The sequence below is a fragment of the Engystomops pustulosus genome, chromosome 3 (assembly GCF_040894005.1).
Source record: "Engystomops pustulosus chromosome 3, aEngPut4.maternal, whole genome shotgun sequence".
In the NCBI taxonomy this organism is placed as follows: Eukaryota; Metazoa; Chordata; class Amphibia; order Anura; family Leptodactylidae; genus Engystomops; species Engystomops pustulosus.
In genome coordinates, this window is record NC_092413.1 from 104,763,175 (window position 1) to 104,781,226 (window position 18,052).

Below are 18,052 nucleotides of genomic sequence, written 5' to 3' on the forward strand. Positions count from 1 at the left end.
GTATCCAAAGACATGGAAGATACACTCAGTTTATTAAAACATTTATATATTTGTCACAAATAATATTGGTTTAGTCTCGAATCACTGTACATTAAATGAAGTTCCTGAAAACATATGCTATACTACTACATACAGGAGTATGTGACATCACATGGTATGATAAATAACAGCCAGCATGAGTTTACTGAAGATAAAAGTTGTCAGACCAACCTGATCTGCTTTTACGAAGAGGTGAGCAGATGCCTGGACGGAGGAGCTGCTGTGAATATTGTTTTTTTTTATTTTGCAGCAAAGGCATTTGACACTGTTCCTCATAAACACCTAATGGGTAAAATAAGGTTGATTGGTTTGGCAGGAATAGTTTCTAATTGGTTTCAAAATTGTGCTCTGCCCACTCCTTAACTTGTTTATTAATCATATATAGGTTGGTTTAAATACAAATCTGTGTCTAGTTTTGCAGATGACACCAGGCTGCGTAGTGTAATTCAGTCTATGGAGGATGTTCATAGGCTGCAGGGTTATTTGGACAAATTGAGTGTTTGGTCATCCACTTGGCATACGAGGTTCAATTTGGATAAATGTCCTTGGGGGAGTAAATCTGGGAGAATCCCTTGTTGAGAAGGAACTGGGCGTACTAGTAGATCATAGATTAAATAACAACATGTAATGCCAATCAGCTGCCTCGAAAGCCAGCAAGATCTTGTCATGAATCAAAGGAGGTTTGGACTCTTGGGATAGAGATATAATATTACCACTGTACAAGGCATTGGTTCAGCCTCCATAAAAAGGATACCGTGGAGCTGGAGAAAGTACTACAAAGATCCACAAAAATTATAACTACTCAAGGAAATGCAAAAGCAGCACACTTAAAAAAGATCCAAGTATGGCGGTGGGTGCACGCTCACTGGGACCGGGCCTCAGGTCCTCCAACAATACAATCCAGAAAAGTAAGCAGCACTCCGAGACAGCAATGGTCAGGTGATGAAAAAAAGTGTTCCTTTTATTCCATGCTTCAAAAGTACAGTGAGGTACAGCAACGTTTCGGCTCCAGGGAGCCTTTTTCAAGCCCTTGAAAAAGGCTCCCTGGAGCCTTGAAAAAGGCTCCCTGGAGCCGAAATGTTGCTGTACCTCACTGTACTTTTGAAGCATGGAATAAAACAAACACTTTTTTTCATCACCTGACCATTGCTGTCTCGGAGTGCTGCTTACTTCTCTGGATTGCACAAAAACTATAAGTGATATGAGGAAAGATTAAATGAATTAGATTTATTTAGTCTTTCAAAAGACAAGACTTAGAGGAGACATGATTCATTTGTATAACTATATGAATGGTCCATACAAAAAATAGGGTGGAAAATTGTTCCAGGTTAAATCAAATCAAAAGACAAGAGGGAACCGCCTGGAGAAAACAAGGTTTAGACGCCTTTTTGCATCAAGATAACGTTGATGGTTATAATATAGACTTGTTTCCCTCAAATCCCTCCTTATCCAATTCTGCTCCTTCCTTGACTGAACATGAAAGACATATGTCTACTAATAACTTTTCTGAGATTGGTGGACTGGAACAATTACCATATATACTTGAGTATAAGCTGTCCCGTGTATAAACCGAGACCCCTAATTTTAACACAAAAAACTGGAAAAACCTATTGATTCGAGTATAAGTTGAGGGTGAGAAATGCATTGTTCAGAGCCCCAGTATATAGCCAGCCAGTCCTGTAGTATATAGCCTGCCTGCCCCCTGTAGTATATAGCCAGCCAGCCACTGTAGTATATAGACAGCCACTCCACTAAAGTATAAAGCCTGCCAGCCCCCTGTAGTATATAGCCTGCTAGCCCCCTGTAGTATATAGCCAGCCAGCCCCTGTAGTATATAGACAGCCAGCCCTTGTAGTACATAGCCTGCCAGCCCTGTAGTATATAGCCTGCCAGCCCCTGTAGTATATAGCCTGCCAGCCCCTGTAGCATATAACCTGGCAGCCCCCTGTAGTATATAGCCTGCCAGGCCCCTGTAGTATATAGCCTGCCAGCCCCCTGTAGTATACAGCCTGCCAGCCCACTGTAGTGTATAGCCTACCAGCCCCCTGTAGTATATAGCCAGCCAGCTCCTGTAGTTTATAGCCTCCCCCTGTAGTATATAGCCTTCCAGCCCCCTGTAGTATATACAGGTCCGGCTCGAAATGGTGAGTACTCAGTTTATTTTTTTTATATACCCGCGTATAAACTGAGTGGAAAATTTTCAGCACAAAAATTGTGTTGAAAAACTTGTTTTATACTTGAGTATATACGGTACTTCTCTAAGATGGTTAGTGAAGTGTTTCCTCCATAGAACTATGTTTACTAAATGCCCCAGTTCTGCAAACTTGCTGATGTTCAGTTAATCAGGGGTTATTAACACCATCTTAATTATTAAGGAAGCACTAAGGGTGTACTTAAAGGGGTATTTCCACTTTGGCAAATTAATGTTATTGTTTGTATGATGAGAGATAATACAATTTTCCAATAAACTTTCTTTATCATTTCCTTACAGTTTTCTAGATCTGTACTTACAGTCATTCTATAGAAATCTTCATTATTTACTTCCAGTGGACAGAAATCTGGCCATGGTCACACAGGTGTATAGTTCGTTAGTATCACAGAGAGTATGTGTTATAACAAACCGTCCACCTGTGTGATCATGGTCAGATTTCTGTCCACTGGAAGTAAACAATGAAGATTTCTATAGAATGACAGCAATCAAAAATTTAAAAAAAACGTGAGGAATTGATATAAAAAGTATATTGGAAATTTGTATAGCTTTTCATTATTCAAACAATAGCAATTACTTGTTCAAATGGGAACACCCCTTTAATATTTCACACCATGGTACTACTTTTTTTTAATACAAATAACTTGTTTTTGTTAAATGAAGGACAAAGTATAATTTATCATGTGCTTTTGTTAATCTGAGTTTATATTTGAGGCCTTATGTGGACCAGATATTTTTTATTAAGTCCCGATACCAAACCACAGAATTTTTCTCATGATTGTGGTTTATTTATGTAGTATTATCATTCTTTAGATTTATGGCATTAGAATGACCACAGTAAAACTAAGGAGTCACCTGCCGGACCCCTTAAGGGTGCCCGAGGTCAATTTATTTCTGTTTTTTAAAAACACTCCCTGAATGCAGGGTTTACGGGAATAATAGTAAATGACATAGAGTTGTCCACACAACCTGCAGTATGACCACAACACTCGCCCCAAATACTGAACGGCTGAAAGTCCCCTTTTATTACCCTCAGTGAAACATAGCATTATCAACACGGTAGACTGCCACATGCTCTTGTTTGATATAAGCCAAGTCCACTATGGGATTATATTGGACCAAAAGCCAACCCAGGTAGCAAATATATACAACAGAGACATGGACATCATGGATCATGATAAAGGAACAATGCAGGTTAAATTATATATTAAATTGCCTTAAAGGGAACCTGTCACCAATGCACTATTTGACACTAATAACATGTGCCAAAAGCCCATAACTTGACAAATGCATATGTGCATTTGTCATGTTTGTGGCATTTGTACATCAGCTAATATCGTAATTATGCCAAGGTACCTGGTTCCCTGCCAAGGTCCCCCTGAAGTCCTGGAAGCTGGGATTCAAATTCAAACTGATGTCTGCTTATTATCCTTTAGCGGTGCCCACACACTGAAAGCCCCCCTCCATGTGACATCACGAACGGGCAGCCACTAGGAACCATAGGAGGGATGCCTGATTCTTAGCTGCCGCCCCTCTGTGACATCAGCTCATTGCCTGACATGAGTAGTGAGAGCTGCAATGCTTGCAATTGTGAGCTAACGTCACAGTGGGTTGGATTATTCTCCAAAATTCTATTATAATTTATATTTCTTCATTATTTTTCATATTTGTGCTGTCGGAAAGTTCAGCAATTGTCAGATGCCAGAAATACCCTCAGACCATATATGCTGGCACCTTCTGTTGTAGAAGTCCCATAAGTCCTCAGGCATATCCATCCTCCATAATCCTTTCTTCCAAATTATTGACCATTGGACTATTCTAAATTCAGAACTAACTAGACTGACAGCATCATCTGCAGGAGTCACAACTCATGACATTATTCAAAAAGGTTGAGCCATGTTTCATAACAAAAAGAAGGTATGGTACTTTGTAAATGAGGTCAGTAGTAACTACTTATGTAAAAGAAAACTCTAAAAAACTCATAAGGGGTCATTTATCTTTAATTTGGAAATTTCATGCTATTTGTTTTCTTCAGGTTCTGGTCTTGTTTCATTTATATTAGAGAGCGATACATCTGGCATCTGAGCCTGTTGGGTTTCACAAATTTTTCTTTCTTAAAGTCACAGAAAAATCACACATTCTTCTGCAGACTCTTCTAATTTATTTTCCACTCCTGCTTGGAAGTGGTGTAAATAATTGTGACCATGATTGCACTAAATTTGTGATTCTTAAGAAATATCAGATGTAACATTTAAAAACTATACTAGGCAAGTAGAAAATTCAAAATTTTTTGAAAGCAGTTAAAGATGCAAATATAAGAATGCAATTAAAGACTCGTTACTTTTATTTTATGTTTCCGATGATGTAGTTATGTAAGGGGTTAACCTTATTCCACATATTGCAATAATTATGGCAACACCAAATATGTATATGATTTAAAGCATTAACATATTTTATCTATATATTTTTAAAATCTTTTTGTTTGCTACATCATTTGTGTGTGCTGTCAGCATAATCATGTCCGACCCTGAGACAAAATCACAAAAAAGTGCAAAACACCAAAAAACACTGCATCCCAAAAATCACCACTTCCGTAACATAAAATTGTCACTGAACCCAAATGGTGAACGCTGAGAAAAAAAAGTCACAAAAATTATGATTTTTTTTTAACATCTAACCTTATAAAAATAGGATAAAAACGAGCAAAAAGTAACATTTCCCTGACATAATCCCAATAAAAATTACAGCTTTTTCTGCATATAACAAGCACCAAAACAGCTCTGTAAATAAAAAAATTTATAATTTGTTCCCATTAACCCCTTAGTGATGCAGCCATATATACAATGGGGCACTTTTACTAAGAATGTGGGACCCTGCACTAAAAGTGCTCTGCCTGTGTATAGTGCTTGGTGCGCCAGATTAATGTTAACCAGAAATTACGAATCTGTCGCTTCCCTGCACTGGCCAGACAGAGTTCACCAATATTTTTGTGGTGCACCTTAAACATAGGGCATAAGACAGACTTTGCATGATAAATGTGGAGCATGGTCCTACTGAGCAGCAGTACGCCCCCAAATTTGTGTCGCATGGTGCCTAGTGCAGCTGCGCCACAAAACGGTTGTGTGCGACACATTTGTGGTGCAGACACTCCTTAAATACCCGTGCAAGCAGTTTACACCTAAAAGAATGTGCAAAGTCTGTCAGAAAACTGGCGCAAAGCTCTTAGTAAATGTGCCCCAATGTAGTATAGTCTTGGGCAAACGGGGGGACTATGGCAATGTAGCAGTAGTTGTAGTGTAGTTGGTGATTTATTTTTTATATGGGGAAATGCAAATTTTTGTGTTTGTGTGTTTTTACTTTATATGTCCCCCATAAGGTCATAAAAGACGGATATTTTCATTTTTTTTTATTTTACATTTTTTTTCTTTTACAAGAAACTACTGATGTTGCTCAGAGCTGTACTTGGTCTGATCAGACCCTGCAGCTCTGATTAAACCCTTTAGACCTGGCAGCCATGTGACCGCTGAGTCAATAGAGCCGGCAGCAGTGCCAGCTCTGCTCCTCTTTGCATTCCTGTTAATAAAGCATTAACTTAAAATCTAAAATGACTGCAAAGTCAACTGTCTGGTAAGTTACATTTTGTCATTATCCGATTAATTCTTAGTTTTGTACAGGTCACAGGGGTCTATAAGGCAAAATATCACATTTATGTATACTCCAAAAGCTAAAGAAGTTCAGCACAACCAAAGTTAACATGGTGTCTATAAACAGATGTCATTGCCCCTACTGTGCCAGTACAATAGTAAAAATAATGTACTTTGGCCGCTGAGACCTTTTTACAAAAGACTTGAAGGTGGAGTAATTATGGTATATTTCCACTAGAATTCCTAATGCCAGAGTTACCAGATGGCCATTTCAGACCTGAATTTCATGAATTCTGGAACATAAGCTATTGGCTGTATGATACCTGACAAATGACACGACTTAACAAAGAATAACAGGCTTCTGCTGTACTATGTTTTGCCTTGTTGTTTTTCCTGCCATAAACAAAGTATTTTTATATGATGTTTTCTGTGAACACAACGTTTTTTCCCAGTGTTGTTGCTCAGACTATTTTACTTATCATGAAATTTATAAAGAAACACTTCAAAATGCTCCAGAACTAGAGTGTGCTGTTATGGAAAAAATAATTAGAGAAAAGCATAGAACACGGAAAAAAACCCCCCAGGAATAAAATAATAAATAAAATAAGTACATTATCTGCCTGCAGTGTTCAGTAGCGATCTGAGCAATTTCAAGCAATGTTTGTCTTATAAGACATATACTGCCCAGAACAGCCTCTTCTTTTACAGAGAGATAGCCTATACTTAAGAACACCTGACTTACAGACGACCCCTAGTTACAAACGGACCTCTGGATGTTGGTAATTTACTGTACTGTACTTTAGTCCTAGGCTGCAATAATCAGCTGTAACAGTTTTTAACCCCTTCGCGTCTATGCCATTTTAGACCTTCAGGACCAGGCCTGATTTTTTAAATTTGCCCTGTGTCATTATAGGTGGTTATAACTTTGTGACGCTTTAACATATCCAGGGGATTTTGAGATTGTTTTACCGTCACACATTGTACTTCAAAGTAATAGAAAAATTTTGATGATATCTTTTGTGTTTAGTTATGAATAAAATTGAAATTTGGCTAAAATTTCTGAAAATTTTTCATTTTCAAAGTTCAAAATTTTCTGCTTTTCAGGCAGATAGTCATAGCACCCAAGTAACTTTATAACTAACATTTCCCGAATGTCTGCTTTATATTGGCGCAGGGTTTTATGCATCTTCTCTCTTTTCTAGGTTGTTAGGAGGTTCAGAATTTTGGGTGCAATTTTTCTCATTTTTATGAAAATCGCCAAAACCCTTATTTAGAGGCACATGCTCAGGTCTACGTGACTTTGAGAGGCCTAAACAGCAGTAAAACCCCATGTATCACGCCATTTTAGAAACTACACCCCTCAATGTGTAAAAAATCAACTTTAAGAAGTATGTTAACCCTTTAGATGCTTCACAGTGGTTAAAACAAAATGGAGGTCTAATTTACAAGCTGTTATTTTTTTTAGACAATATATTAATTTTGGCCAAAAATTAAACCGTCACAAAGTATTAAATGACAAAAAACTCCACAAAGTTTGATACCCAATTTCTCCCGAGTATAAGGATGCCCCATATGTGGTGGTGACTGCTGTACGGCCGCACGGCCGGGCATAGAAGGGAAGCTGCGCCATTCAGAACAGATCTGCAATGTCACATCTTACAGGCTATAAAATGTTTATTTTTTTGTAATTTGGACATATGGGGGATTATTTTTTTTGTGGATGAAATCCACTTTTCAGGGACATCATTTACGGTGGGGCTCAATAGCCAATAATCAGATTTTATTAACTCTTTCTTGGTGGTGGTTAAAAAAATCAATTCTTGTTTATGGTTTTTAGCATTTTTTTCGCCGGACGTTCACCATACCATAAAAATAATGTGTTATCTTTATTCTACGGGTCATCACGATTACAGCGATACCCCATTTATATGGCTTTTTTATGGTTAACTTGTTTTGCAGAATATAGAACTAATTTTGTGAGAAATTTGCTTGTTTTTGCTTGCCGTGTAACAATGGGCAGAACATTTATATTTTTTGGTTTACAGAGTTGGTTTATAGCTTATTTTTTGCGGGACAAGCTGTACTTATTCTTGGTATCATGTCGGGGTAAATTTTACTTTTTGATTACTTTTTATGCGCTTTTTATGAGGTCAGATGTGAAAATTTCATAATTTTTGCAAGTTTTTTTGTGTTTTTTTTTACGCCGTTCACTGTACGGGTTCAGTGACGATTTTATTCTATTGTACGGGTTGTAACGGACGTTGTGATGCCCAATATGTTGTGTTTTTTTTTGTGATTTTCACTTTTTTATGTTTTATTGTATTATTGCATGGGATGGGACTTCAAGGGACTTTTATTCTTTTTTAATAATTTTTTTTAATTGCACTTTTTTTTTTTAACTTTTTTTTACTGTTTTATTTTGTCCCAGGGTGGGACATGAACAAGTGATCATTTGATCACTTGTTCATTGTAATATACTGCAATACTAATGTATTGCAGCATATTACATAGTCAGCCTATGCATTCTGCATAGGCTGATATCAGCACTGTTAGGATCGTGCTGTAAGCACGATCCTAACAGGCTTCTAGTGAAGGCAACCCTGGGGGCCTTATCGGGCTTCAGGGTTGCCATGGCAACGATCGGCACCTCCGTGCCATGCAAGGAGGGTGCCGATCGTCGCGGCGATTCACTATAGACGCTGCGGTCACAATGACCGCGGCGTCTATAGGGTTAAACAGCCGGGATCGCGATAGTCGCGATCCTGGCTAATACTGCGGGATCCCGGCTACCGCGTACCGCCGGGATCCCGCGGCGATCGCCCGGGCTCAGCTTCTGAGCCCGGGTGATCGCCATGACGTGATACTACGTCAAGGTGCGGGAACGACCCGCATCCTATGACGTAGTATCACGTCAGGGTGCGGGAAGGGGTTAAAGGTGTCTGCAGTTAAAGGACACCTGTCATCAGGTCTGTGTCACTTTTCCTGTCACTACTACCTGTTGGAGCAGCTCACAAGGATCCCATCCCAGCCTTTATCTAGTTATTTCATACATTATTCATTGTAAAATCATCTATTCTTTATCATGTAAATGAGGCTGGTCACATGGTCAGAGGCAGTGATGTCACCCGTTACCCCTCCCCTCTCCTCCCCCTGCTCATGTCTGTGTGTAATGTATAGTAAAGCATGGTTAGTGTGTGTGCTGCATCTGCTGACATGCTGCATCCTCCTAATATACAGGTGAGAGACACAGACATCAGCTACACATGTATATGACATGTTCTGCTGTAACATGGCTGCCTGGAGCTGCTGTATCTCTCCTAAACACACACACATGCACACACAGGCTGCAGGGGGCGTGGCCACCAGCACCAGGAAGAACATCATTATACAGCCTCACATCATTATACAGGCTGTCAGTCATGCACTGGGGGTGTGGCTGTGCCTCCCACTCATGAATAAGGGGGACAGCTTGAATATGCTAATGACTCATTGGACATTTCACAGGTCATTTGCATACAGCTTTAGGACCTCATTGCTTAGGTTTACAGGCATGTAGAGGGACAATGAAGGGATAGAGGAAATGCTCTCTAATGGCAGTTTATGAAAATATATTTAGTTTAGGGGGATTATTTTGCATGACGGGTTCTCTTTAAGCTTTCTTTTATCTTGTATGTAACGCGGCGACTGTCTGTATACGACTTTGTGCAACACAAAATTCTGCACATAAAGGGGTGTTTCTCTACATAAAAAGACTACTATTTTAAAACTGCACCAAAAAATGTTGGTGCACTCTGTAAGAGCAGTGCAGGGTTCCAGATTCTTGAACAACATGCGCCAGATTTCATGAATCACTTGGGTATAAGCTGAGTTGGGGTTTTTATCCAAATTTTTTGTGCTGAAAAAAACTTGGCTTATGCACAACTATATATGGTATTTCACTTTTAGTAATTCTATGATAATTTATTCTTGTGAACATGACTATGAGGAAATTTGTGAAATCCATACATGTTCATCTATTACATTTAGGAGACGTGAAGGTAAATATTTTCTGGGGCACCTTTTTTGCCATCAAAGTAAATTTTTATGCATCTTATATTAAATTTTACGCTTTGAATTTAATGAAGGTGCCTGAGTATATAAAATCTTTAATGTAATTTTGAAATGGGGAAAGTCTCTGCTTACAGAAAATATATCGTTTGTTGGGATTTGGTTTAATTCTTTATGCTTTAATTTCATTTTTATTTGTACTTGTCAAAATTGTAAAAGTTGCTCTGGCCAATAACGCGACAAAATATCCAGAAACGCCTGGCAGTGAAAGGGTTTATTTTTTTCCTTTAACGCTTAAAAATATTTTTATTGTGTTAAACACTTTTATGCAAAGTGTTTTCAACTCCTGTATCTCTATATATGGGTTCTTTCACATTGGCCTTGTTTTGGTGGTGTAGTAATTTCCACTGCTTCCTCACAAATCCATTGATTTCTATAGGTGTTATCACAGTGGCTTGTATTTTCACTGATCCCTTGCCCGTGGAAAAATATATGAAACACGTACTATTTTTTTAACTTATACGGATCATGGAAGGCAATAGAAGTCAATGAGTCCACAAAAATAGGGTTTTTTTTACCGACGACGCAGAAAAACAAGGTGTGTTGATTTCAAAGCAATGTCAAAGCTTCAGTTTCTTTTGCAGACACTGAGACAAAACAGATGCATCTCGGAGACAAAACTGAATGACAACAGAGACCAAACGCGGCGGATGCACAACTGAACATCAACGCCAATGCGACAGAGCCCTATTATTGTAGAACTGTCTATTGCTGTAGATAAGTTGATCTATACAGAGCTTTAGGGTGTTTCTTTTTCTTGTGAAAAGTGGACTTGACATATTGTACAAATATAAACCACAGTATACACAGTTTAGTAAAGAAATGAAATGTCAGCGTTAAAATGCAGTACAAGAAAAACAAACACAGCTTATAATTGATGTAACTGCCCCAGGACACAGCTTTTATTCCCAATTAGCACTTAGAGATCGCAGCTCTAATTTATTGTGGTAATCTGAGGCAATATCCTGATGTATGGGAATTACAGCATGAGCATTTCAGCAGTATTGACTTTACATTCACTCCTGAAGGATGAGACTTGTTCCAAACGTTCAATCAGTCACTTCTCTCCTGTGGCTTTCTACACAGCCCCCTCATAAATGACCATCCTAGATGCATGTAATGTGTTACACTACAGATGGCCATCTTCATATTCTGGCAGGGTCCAGAGCTGTTTAGCCTAGTGGTGCAGAGTTAAATCTAATGAGATTCAGCTGTAGAAATAACAAGCACCTGCTCAGAGTTCGACATAATGGAAACCATCCAAGGCAATATTTACTGCATCACTTGGAGCACGATGAAACAAAAGCAGACTGTTACTGACCAGCCTTAGGGCAATATTCTGAGGTTTTGCCCCTTCATCAATTAAAGGAAGTCTTTTAAATGATGAAACATTACAACACATACAATACACAAATGGCAATGCTGCAGCATACACACATAGTATGTTCAGGAACCATGCCCCTATTGCTTGGAGTTATAGATGCAGGTTATAACTGCTAACTTTCTTCTGTATCTTCCTCTAATACCATTAGCACTTCACTTTCTTTGTTGTCATATACACTGGATATCAACATAAAAAATGTGGATTTCTAAGGCTGGCGACAATCGTGGCGTTTGAACCCGTTTTTGGGCCGTTTTTAAGCAGTCCGATTAAAAAACGCATGCGTTTTTTGAAAACGCATCCATTTTTGATCGGTTTTACCAATGTTCTTAATTAAAACGGGTCAAAAACGAATGCGTTTTCAGAAAACGCATGTGTTTTTTAGCGGACTGCTTAAAAACGGCCAAGAAACGGGTTCAAAACGGCATGTGTGCCACCAGCCTAAAATGAACTGTGGACCACTTCTCCTCTGTTCACACAACATGCTCCTCAGCAAAGGTGAGTCTGGCCTTTTGATTTTTTTTTCTCCTAATGAGAAGTATGGAGATTGTAGGATGAGAAAGATCCTTACCCTGTTCATTGCTGAACTGGCAAGCTATTCCAGTTGCAGTGATGAAATGATAACCCATGGAGATTTTCTGCACTATCCTATCCTTGGTGAAGACCAAATTCTTTGTCTTTCATCTGGACAACCTGCTGCTAGGGTGTTTCAGTCACTTTAGAATGACATACATTTTATCAAAGTGAGTGCAAACTGGAAAGTTAGGGTGTCTGTTAACCCCTTAACAACCAGACCCTTTTTCGTTTTTGCGGTTTTATTTTTTACTCCCCACCTTCAAAAATCTATAACTTTTTTATTTTTCCATGTAAAGAGCTGTTTTGGTGTAACAAATTGCACTTCATTGTAACAGTATTTAATATTCCATGCTTTGTACTGGGTTGTACAGTGGGACAACCCTGGGCTGCACATGAAGATGCATTTAATTACTTTTTACGTTGTTAGGGCTATGAAAGTTTTGTGCTGCGGCTGTCAATGAACTGTGGTGGGATGTGCTGGGAGGGCTATCTATATACTTAGGGGGCATGTGCTGTGGCTATATACACAGGCTACGGGAACATTGGGTCCGCTCATCTCTGCATTTAATTGGAAACTCCTAGTGGCAGCCCTGGATAAGACTACACTAGTCGGAAAAAGTTGGAAAAACTGTGAGAAAGAGATGGGAGAGGAGCATGGGGGAAGGGTAGCTAAAGCACTTGCCACTGGGAGTTGTTACATTTAGATGTGGTGCGGAATACGGGTCTCTGGAAATCTAGTCTTCTTCCTCCCAATTTTGCCTTTACTGCTGGCATTTATAACAGCCACAGTTTCTTACTGTTGTAACTTGATTCATAATTTGTGTTCCCATAAGCTGTTGATATGTGTATTTAGGAATACATTTATATAGTCAAAAAATTTAGACTCTCTTTAGACTTCTTAGTCACCTTTTATCTCAGTTCATTGTCAAATATTTCTCTGATTTTCAGTAAACAAGCCTTTCTCTGGGTGACATTTTGGGTGACCCAGCAAAAGTTTATTCAAAGAGCTAAAGGCAAAGCTTTGGGCTTTCTTCTTAATGAAGACTATGAAGTAAAACAGCCTCAGGCTCAACCAACCAGACATATGAACTGACAGGAACACATATATAATCTAAGATTGTAACTCCCTAATGCCCAACACAGTCACAGTTTTTTCATTGTAATTATAATATAAAATCTCTCAACCAAATTAAATGTAACATCATATTGCTTTTGCCAAAGGATTTAAAAGTTGAAGTTAGAAATATTAAAACAATATTAGATATTAGTGAAGATATGTGAACAATACCTGTATACAACACGGAAAAACCACAAGCTACCTATAGCACCTCCACAGAATAATGTACTAAAACTCGTATAGGGGTGTTTGTAATGAGCACTTTTTCTAACTGATCATGGAACATCTTGACAAAGTCCTGTTAATAGGTAGCTCCACGGTACAAGGGTAAGGTGCTTGGGGTTTTGCATGCTTTGTTTGTGACTAGCTTAACAAACTCATTCAGGAATCATTGTGGACACCAGGCACCGGAATGGATCAGCGTGCACCGTGGAGCCACAATTTGGGGTTTCTAAAACAGGAGGTACCTGAAACTTCATCTACCCCTAACTGTAGCAGGGTGGTGAGTAATACCAGTCTTTGAGACTGTTCCTATTAATGATTTGTTTGAGGAGTAGAGCACTGATACCTACTTTGACTACTATCTAATGTTTGGGACTGTAAGAGTGAGCCCCTCTTATATGCTTCCTCATAAGACCAGAGATAGACACTGCACATAAAAGCTCCACAATACTGTCAATGAACTGAAAGATTTAACACTTATACGAAGATTTCACATACATACCGTATATGGTCTTATGATAAAATATACCACATGTGGACCATTGATTAGCGTGTTTTACTAATAACCAATGAGGTAAAGCTGAAGAATAAGGGAACAGAGAAGTGGATCACTAAACATAAAGCATAACTAAACTTTTAACCAAAGGTCACAGTCCAGAAATCTGTCTTTTTCCCTTGCCTTTCTTCCTTATTTAATCTTGTAATGCTGCGAATGATTTAACTGTATGCAGACAGTCCATAGATTTCCTCAGAGAACTAAATCATCAAGGGAAATATTATTTAGGTATTTAAAGAATGAACTATTAAACCTCTCATCGGGAAGTAAGAGCTCTCCTTACAGAGAAGGAACAGGAGGCCATCTCTTTTTGGCCTGATTGATTGACTGTCTTGGGATTTAGTCAGGTTCGAGAGAGCTTGGGCCCAGACTGAGCTGACATTGGAAAGTCATTTTGGCTGTAGGGTTAACTAACTCTATGGTCCACATTAACTAAAAACAGTGCAAACTGTAAATATCTGTGCAAGCAGTTTGCACCTAAAAGAACGTGGATAGTCTGCCAGAAAACTGGTGCACTGCCTTCAGCAAAATTTTCCCCAAAGTTGCTGCAAAACAAGAATTTGAGGTCAAACCCATAATTACAGAGGAACAGTAATATCTCAGCAGCGGTTCTAATCCTGTTGTTTAGGACTTGTTGTTTAGAAATAGAAGGACTACTATTTCTCCTGGGTATTGGAAACAAAACACTCTCAGAACAGCTCTAGCAGTAGCAAAAATATTATATCAGGCCCGAAAGACTATTTCCAGACACTGGTTAGATTCTACTCCACCTAGACATTAAGAATATGGTGAATTCTACGCTTCAAATGGAGTTGGGAGTATATATAAAACGAAAATCAATTAAGAAGTATAACAAGCAATGATGTAAATGGCTGGAGTGTCCGGGACTGGGAACAACAGAAATGCTCAGAAGATAGGATAGACATCAGGGATGTGAGGAAAATAGGGGAGAGGTAGGGGGTCCTGCATCTGGACATGGAGCCTATCAATCAGGATGAGGAGGGGAAGAGAGGGGAATGGACCGTGAGGGGAGGGGGTGTTGGTTGGGTAGGGGTTTAAGTTAAGAAAATAACAAGATTCTATTTGTCAAGGTTTCCAGTCATTTGGTATATGTATAAAGAAATGCAAGACAATACTTGTAATTATCTGCTTTAATAAAGTTTATCTGATTTAAAAAAAAAGAACAGCTTTAGTGTTTGAATGAGTCTCTTTGTCTGCCCAATGGTCTCAGTATGAAATGCAGTAGAAATAGAGAGATTCCCAATGAGTCACAAAATTCTCTCCAGAACTGAAAGATGAACTACACCCCCAACCCATAGACAATATTTTCTGGAATGCCTTGTAAATGCAGAATATGACTGATAAACATTCAAGGCGCTAATGGATTTCCACTGGGTAGTTAACTACTCAGTGGAAAACTAGATAATAAGTTTTTAAAAAATCTACCGCAAACCACACAAATGACAGTTTTCCCCAGAGAGACAGGCAAATCAGTGATGAAATCCATAGATATATGGATCCAGGGAGAGGATTGGGGAGTTCCCTCGGGTGCACCTTAACCCCTTGCACATTCTTCACATGCTACTTCAAACTTCTGAACCCCAGAATAACTTTTCTACTAGATATTTAGAGCCAGCAATAACAGGATTTCCAGTTAACACTGAACAATTTAAGGGGTAAACGAAGACAAGTTTCTTAAATGTACTCAGGATAACAAAATAATACATTCTCTAATTCAATGCTATTAACAAAAATACAGCATTTCACACATATAATTCCAACCTCTCTCTATCAGTCCTGGTGTACAAAATTGGTGCGCTGAGCTGCTCTCTGCAGTGGCTCCCACCCTTGCATTCCAGGACGAGCTCACACACACACACTGACTTCCTGCTGGCAAACAACACATTGCATCGGGAGGAGAGTAAAGCTAAAAGCCACAGACAGATAAGATCTTTATTCAGGATAGAAGGAGGGAGAGGGCGGTATATAGCAGGACTGTGTTTGTTTTGGGAGAGTTAACAGAGCTGAGAGAGTGTCATCTCAAGGATCTTATCATCTTTCATCCGTCTAATCTCTCTTTCTATGTGTCAGATACTAGTGAGTATCCAGAAGCTAAATGAAAGTGTATATGAACCTGTACCCTAATGTTCTAAGCCTATTGTCAGCACACAGGTGTGAAAGGGCACCTGTCTTAACATTCTTTGTGCCAAGATGGTATGTGACAACAAAATTAAGGCTGTGACAAAAAATTTGCATGGTGTAAGTCACTAATACAGCAGGTTTTTATGGTTATTGATTACAGTTATTCTGTGTTTGGCTCCCTAAAGGAATGTCTTCATTCTTTGAAAGCCCACTTGATAGCCAAAAGCCAGGTCCACAGTCAGGAACCTAAAACACAGTTCACATTAAGAAATGTCACACTAAAAAGACAGAGGGAAAGTCAAAGAGGGACATGTATCAAACTTTTGGCTTGCCTTTTTCTATAATTTTTCATGGGGGGCTTTTCATGATGCATGTGTTCTATGCGACTTTTTTGCGTCTTAAACAGTCTTCCTTCAAAGTTCTCCATTGTCTAGTTTTCTGCAGTGTTCCCTGAATTTTCACCTGAATCTAAATATGAAAGTTCCTACTTTTCTAAAAAGTCTCAAAAAGTCGCAAATTTTTGCGCAAATCTATAGCTGCCCCTGACCATGCGTACAAATAAGCTTGGAGCTGATTGCGACTTTTGGAGACTATTTGCAATTTTTGTTTTAAAAAGCTGCAAATTCACTAAAGACCAAACGCCAATGGTATCAATACGAAAAAAACAATGAGATACACCTGACCAGCAGAAAAGCCAAGAAAAGTACCAAAAAACAGACGGTCAAAGCTGGACTTAGGGTACATTTGCCCCAATTCCTCTTAAGCCACATTCTGCAAACAGAAGGACATACTGGCATGGATGTTACACAAGTATATTACTCAGAATCCCCAGTGGAGCCTCAGTGGCTGTAAGTCTCCACATGCCTGCAAGGTGGCCTTAATTTGCAAAGTCTCCGTAAAGAGACATACTTCCTGACCCTAGTCAGAAGCCTTTCACTCAGCTAAACCACTTACCTACACTGTACTGACAAGATGCAAAGACACTGAAACAGCGCCGTCTACAGTTAGGAAACGGTCCCTCCTGGAATAGATATACTGATTTGGCTTTAATTCTGAATCATGTCATTAGGCTTCTTGAAAGTCATGCTTGTTAAGGGGGCTGCCTTAGAAGGTAACCAAAAGAGGCATTGTTTTCCTTATCCCCTCTTCAATAATCAATACCTATAATAATGCTGAGAAACTGGCCTACATAACTTAGTCTAGTATAAACCCAAGGATTTCAACACCAAATAATGTACCCAAACAAGGAAATCCAAGAAAGCACACAAATACATTTTCACTAAAAGTATATATTTATTTGCTAACAAATCGAAAACCACATAAAAACCACATAAAAAGAAGAACAAGACACAGAAAATACAGGGCCAACATTAGGTCATAATGTATACTAGCAAAATATATGTGGAGACTCACTCCTACTACACTGAATCCAAACGCTGCAGTTTTCGACTGCTCCCGCGTTAGCCGCGGTTGCAGGACACTAAGAGGCCCTAGGAAGAAGGGAAAATGTGGTTTATTAGCGCTTCTCCCTTTTCCGGTCCTCACAGCATCGCCCTGAAGGAGCTGTCACTGACTCCATAGACTCGGTGGTCACGGTCACGTGACCGCCAGGTCTCAAGGGGTTAACCAGAGCTGCTGGGTCTAATTAGACCCAGGCCAGCTCTGATCAGCACCACCAGTGACAAGTGGTGGTTTTCATATGTAACTGAGGCTCTTATAGAAAAAGTTGAAAATGTCCCCCAGGGGTCTTTTATGACCTCAGGGGGGACATATAAAGTAAAAACACACATACACACAAAATATTAATAAATATTCATTAAAAATACATTCACATTTCCCCATGTGATAAAAAAACCCCCTCTACATTACAAAAAACACCGCCATAGTCACCCTGTTTGCCCGAGACTATACATATTATATATCAAAACGACCGAAACAAAATAATGTTCATTTTGAGTTAATTGGAAAATTTAAAAAAAATATGCACTATAAATTACAATTTTTTTTTTTAACTTTTATTACATTTTAACTAGCTCTTAAAATTTTTTAAGGTAGAACG

The 18,052-nt window shown here is 38.9% G+C and overlaps 1 protein-coding gene across 1 annotated transcript in view; it reads right to left on the reverse strand.

Moving 5' to 3' along the window:
• SLC35F1 (solute carrier family 35 member F1) overlaps positions 1–18,052 on the reverse strand; it is a 230,881-nt gene that overhangs the window by 65,175 nt on the left and 147,654 nt on the right. The gene's annotated exons all lie outside the window — the stretch shown is intronic.